Source organism: Coregonus lavaretus (genome assembly GCF_964263955.1).
Source record: "Coregonus lavaretus genome assembly, contig: SUPER_35_unloc_1, whole genome shotgun sequence".
Classification (NCBI taxonomy): domain Eukaryota; kingdom Metazoa; phylum Chordata; class Actinopteri; order Salmoniformes; family Salmonidae; genus Coregonus; species Coregonus lavaretus.
The window spans coordinates 3,280,124-3,285,998 of NW_028167181.1; the positions used below are offsets into that span (position 1 = coordinate 3,280,124).

General features: G+C 42.9%; 1 protein-coding gene across 2 annotated transcripts in view; it reads right to left on the minus strand.

Annotated features, from left to right (window-relative positions):
• The window catches only part of smad1 (SMAD family member 1), an 18,075-nt gene extending 12,964 nt beyond the window's left edge, over positions 1–5,111 (minus strand). For both annotated transcript variants that reach the window (XM_084188671.1, XM_084188670.1), the window contains exon 1: positions 5,040–5,111. The gene's annotated coding sequence lies outside the window, so the exon portion shown is untranslated. The remainder of the gene's footprint in view (positions 1–5,039) is intronic.
• Between the last annotated feature and the right edge of the window lie 764 nt (positions 5,112–5,875).

Sequence of the window (5,875 nt, forward strand, 5' to 3'; positions counted from 1 at the left end):
ACAGTCAAACAGTCAGTCAGACAGTTAGTCAGTCACTCAGACAGTCAGATAGTTAGGCAGTCACTCAGACAGTCAGTCAGACAGTCAGATAGTTAGGCAGTCACTCAGTCAGTCAGTCAGACAGTCAGATAGTTAGGCAGTCACTCAGTCAGTCAGTCAGACAGTCAGATAGTTAGGCAGTCACTCAGTCAGTCAGTCAGACAGTCAGATAGTTAGGCAGTCACTCAGTCAGTCAGTCAGACAGTCAGATAGTTAGGCAGTCACTCAGTCAGTCAGTCAGACAGTCAGATAGTTAGGCAGTCACTCAGTCAGTCAGTCAGACAGTCAGATAGTTAGGCAGTCACTCAGTCAGTCAGTCAGACAGTCAGATAGTTAGGCAGTCACTCAGTCAGTCAGTCAGACAGTCAGATAGTTAGGCAGTCACTCAGTCAGTCACTCAGACAGTCAGTCAGTCAGACATACACTCAGACAGTCAGTCAGACAGTCAGATAGTTAGGCAGTCACTCAGACAGTCAGTCAGACAGTCAGTCATCGACAGACCATCACACCACATGCTCCAGACCAGCTGCAAAAAAACAACTTGTAATCCAATTCAGATGGAGGATTCCAGGAAAGTAGAGCGCGATAGACTGTAACTGGAACATCTGGACAGTCAGACCTCTCTCCACAATCACCTACTGTCAACAACATCATACACTTGGATTAGATCTTCTAGATCTCTCCAGTCCAGACTCTACTTGGGTATTTCCAAATCTGAGAATCTGAAGGGAATAGGTGTGACTTTCGCTCACAGTTAAAAATGGTATGTTTTATTTAGCTATTTCAGTAAAAAAACATGACGTTTCATTCGTCAATTGCCATCATTAGAATCTACTAATCTCCAACCTGAGGAGGATCTATAACGTATGACCAATATATGGCCACTGTTTGACCAAAGTTATATAAAAGGTCAAAATGGGATTGTATTGATGCTTGAGACAGACAATGCTCATTTGGGGTTGTCTGTGGACCAGTCAAAATAGAATGGGGCCGGTGTTTGCCCTACTCTGGACTGTATAGAATGGGGCCGGTGTTTGCCCTACTCTGGACTGTATAGAATGGGGCCGGTGTTTGCCCTACTCTGGACTGTATAGAATGGGGCCGGTGTTTGCCCTACTCTGGACTGTATAGAATGGGGCCGGTGTTTGCCCTACTCTGGACTGTATAGAATGGGGGACAGTTTGGGCTACTCTGATAATCTTAAATTAGCTTTATACAGAATGTTCTGAGAACAGGAGAACAGGGAAAAATGTAAATGAGAAACCAAAAGTAATGTGATGGGTAAGGTGTTGTTGGAACCTCTTCTACATCTGATTCCCTCCAGAAGATCTGTCACCTGAAGTAAACCATTAGATGGTTTCAGTATCACCTTATTCGTCATCAGGCACAATAACTAGATCAGTCATTTTCGGATAAATGGTTACTACAAGTCATTATTTGATCAATAATAGGTGACCCAGTAGATCAGTAATAATCTGATATCTGATCCCCCTCCTAAAGATAAGCCTGACCTACACTTTTCTCTCTTCCCTAAATCACATTAACCTCCCAAACATCTTCTTCGTGCCGTCCCCTTCTTTACATTTACATTTTTAGTCATTTAGCAGACGCTCTTATCCAGAGCAACTTACAGGAGCAATTAGGGTTAAGTGCCTTGCTCAAGGGCACATCGACAGATTGTTCACCTAGTCGGCTCGGGATTAGAACCAGCGACCTTTCGGTTACTGGCACAACGCTCTTAACCACTAAGCTACCTGCTACCCCTTCTCTAGCCTCTCTTACCCAACACATACTTAGGGTGTGTCCCAAATGGCACCGTATTCCCTATGGGTCAAAAGTAGTGTCATATCCAGAGGATAGGGTGCCATTTGGGACGCAGAGTTACGCTTCTCTCTTACACAAGTAGGGTCCAATGAAGCATCACACAAATATCTGAAGCGGACAGGTTCCACTCTTACCCCCCCCCCCCTGCCCATTTAAGCTGAAACACACACCGCCATTTACACAAGAGCTCCATAAAAAGTGCCCGGGCAGCGCTATCTATCTACCGCCCTTGCCTGCCATTCATTCAGCCTGTATTGGGTTAGCGAGCTAACCGCCGCTAACGCTAACCCGTTAGTGAGTAGTTAGCATAGCCAGGCAGAATTAATGGGAGTCAGTGGGATCTAATAGGTTAGCCCATGATCACGTGTCATTGACAAGGCCTGTTAGCCTGACCTGTGCCGTTCCGAGCCTGCGCTAGCTGCAAGCAACCAATCCCTACCAACCCCATTGATCATTTTGCGCTAGCTGCTTCGGTCAGTGCTGTTAATCAATTTAGGGGCCGGGGCTGTAGGATGAGGAGCCAGTAATGATGCTCTCTGCTCTCTCCCCAGAGACCAGGCATTATAAAGAAGTTACATTATTTATCAGCAGGGCCTGGACGGGGCCTCCATTAGCCCCCACTCAATTGAGTCGCTGGCTATAAAGGAAGGAGTGGATGGAGAGAGGAATAAAGAGATGGAGAGAGATAAAGATGAGAGGAGAGAGGGATGAAGAGATGGAGAGAGATAAAGATGAGAGGAGAGAGGGATGGGAGATGAGGGGGTGGGGGGGCAGAGAGTGTGTGTGTGTGTGTGTGTGTGTGTGTGTGTGTGTGTGTGTGTGTGTGTGTGTGTGTGTGTGTGTGTGTGTGTGTGTGTGTGTGTGTGTGTGCGTGCGTGCGTGCGTGCGTGCGTGCGTGCGTGTGTGTGTGCAAGTGTGTCTGAGAGAGAGAAAAAGAGTGAAGAGAGACAGAGAGAGGAAAGAGGAAGGAGTGCGAAGGGGTACGCAAGTTCTTGTTAATACACACACTGTCTAGCCTCTTGGTGTAAACCTTCCACTTCACACAGGAGTGTTCCCTCTAACTGTCAGCTCAGCAGCCAAACACAAATAGTGACTGTATGGCCTGGTTGTGCTGTCTCCCTCTCACTCTGTGTGGCCTGACCCACCTATTACAATTATTATATGTTCATTAATACACAAATAACAGTCATCAAGTGCAAAAATTGGATATCAAAATTCAAAGCAACCAAGATAAAGTGTTTCGGCAAGCAAGCCCTCACGAACTAGGCCTACCCACGACACCACGACACACAAACAAACATACGTCTTCAGTCTCTTCAGTAGTCAGAAATAACCAGACAGACTCTCAGACGGAGGTGTTGCCCTTGGCAACTAGACACAGCATTGACCTGGGAGGACTACACAAATCTAGGGTCAGTTATCACACACACACACACACACACACACACACACACACATATCCACCACACCTCACATTAGCCACAGACATAACTCACCCACTGTAACCAACAAATGGTGTTTCAATCAGCTATCCCAACCATCCCAGGCATTTGGGGTAAGTGTTGTGTTTATGGTGGTTGGGGCAGTCGGGAGGACACTTCAGGCCAACACATCATGAGGGGTCTGGGAGGAGATGGGTCAGAGACATATAGAGAAGGGCTATTCTGAGGATGCCTCTGTCTGAACTGAGAATGATGTTATGGCTGGAGACTGGAACGTGGTTAACTGATGTTTATTCCTATAAGGGGGACATGTCTCTCCAAGTCCACCATGGGCTGTCCCAGACTGAATCCAGCAGATGTCCACCTATAGATTACCAGAAGAGGAACTGAGAAATGTGCTCTTGCTAATGTGCTATTCCCTCTGTATAAGATCTAGACTAAATGTCATAACTAAGTCTGGACTAATTTTCACAGTGTTAACTACACAGTAGAACTGTAATGAAAAATACTTCTTAAAATACTTATCACTATCAATACTAGGATTTAGCGATTCAGTAGACTTGTCCCTTTCACTCCTTCCATTATCCTGTCTTTAGCAAACCTACCATCTATCTGTTATAAGCATCAGACCTATCTTTATAAACGATGTAACACAGGCGTTGCATCACAATCGTTATATCAATTTAAAAGATTGAATAAAGGCAAACTGACAAACTCTACAGTGTGCCCCGCAAAGAAAACAGAAACAAATTGTTCATCTATAATAAACCACAAAGCTGAATTTGACAAGAATGCAGAAGGATTCAACAATTGTACTAAATCATGGACAAGGACAAATTCCAGCCCTTGGAGTAATCTGATATGTCATCTTCAATGATGTCAGGAGATCTGGCCCTGCTGCTCAGGGTCTCTCACACACACAGGCTCGCTCTGCATCCATGAGACATGGAACACACACACACACGTGCACACATGCATGTGCAGGTGCACGCAAACACACACAAGATGGAGAAGATAGATAGCCTATGTTGATTATTGAAATCAAGTCATTTAGCCCTGAAAGACACAGCTTCCCTTCAGATTTACACTGACATTGAGATGAAGATCACTGTTAATAAATCTCGCAAATCTTGGTTTTGCTGCTACATGCATGATGCATGAACATCAATCAAATAATCTGCATATAAAGCTTTAGTCTGAAGCAAACACACCTCATTATCAATCCCTCAAACATTTACAGATGGAAAGTAAATATGTGTGTCACAAATCTGATATCTGATGTTGATATTATTTCTGAGTACAAGAGGCCTACATCAGTAGCATATTAGATATAACCACAACAGATACAGATGGACAGACTGATGTCAAACATCATACCAACACAATGCATCACAAAGGTTAATCATCAAAGCAGACTGACTGCACACATTGAAATTCACACATTCTGCACGCTATTAATATTGTTTACAAGTATGTGTTCCAACTGTAGAATACACTATGATGTTATACATATAAAATGAATCCCACATTATACTAATTGCCAATCAATCTCTAATGCCAAATATGATAGACAGAAAAGTTTGAAGCCTCAAAAGACACTTTCACTATCCCTTTTTAAAAGTTGCAAATGCTCATTATTATTATTTTTACAAACAATAGATATAGTCAACCGAACATACTCATTCCCCCAAGGTTGTTTATGTTTTGACGGGTGAAAAATAAAGTTTACAGTACCTTATAAACCGCTATCAAGCTCGCTCTCAAAGCTTCCATACTATACAGCTGCCTGTCTTCGGTCTATTCGCGCTGGCGTCAGTGAGTCGCGGAGCCGTCGCACCCTCCGCCGAGCGCCAGTATCATGCCGCGGGATACAGTTTGGGGCGGTCCGTGAATAACAAGACCTACTTTTACACATCTAACATTTTCATGCACTGTGGAATGGATTATGTAACTATAAAACAATGTATCCTTTCGTGGAGTTTTTTAAAGGAGGGCTAGCTCTTTTGCTATTTTGGCAGTGGAGACTCTCTTTAGTGGAGCACCAAGTTGATTGTAGAGGACTATATACTCATCTGAATCCTATGTTTGAAGCACATGAGTTATTGTCGTTAGATACTTTAATTGGAAAAACTTGATACAGTTATGTGCTGCATCTTTTATATGCAAATTGCATGAATGAGAAAATAAGTACAGTTATCATATTTATTTTACGAAACTGTGAACATTTTTGAGGGTTTGATTAATTGTGATTAGATAGCCTAACATGTTTACTGATGGATTGTCACAGCTGTTTTTGATGAACAGTTGCATTTATTCGAAATATCTATTTATTGCCATTGATGTATTGCTGATTCAACAAAATGCCCACACATATGCACACACTGTACGACTGTTATAAAGGTAAATAAAGATTGTGATCATTTCTTGTCAAAGGAATGCATATAATACATTATAAGTGAATGCATTTCACCGACATAAAAACGTAGGTTCTTCTGGTGAAATAATATATAATATAATAATATATGCCATTTTGCAGACGCTTTTATTCAAAGTTACTTTCAGTCAAGCAT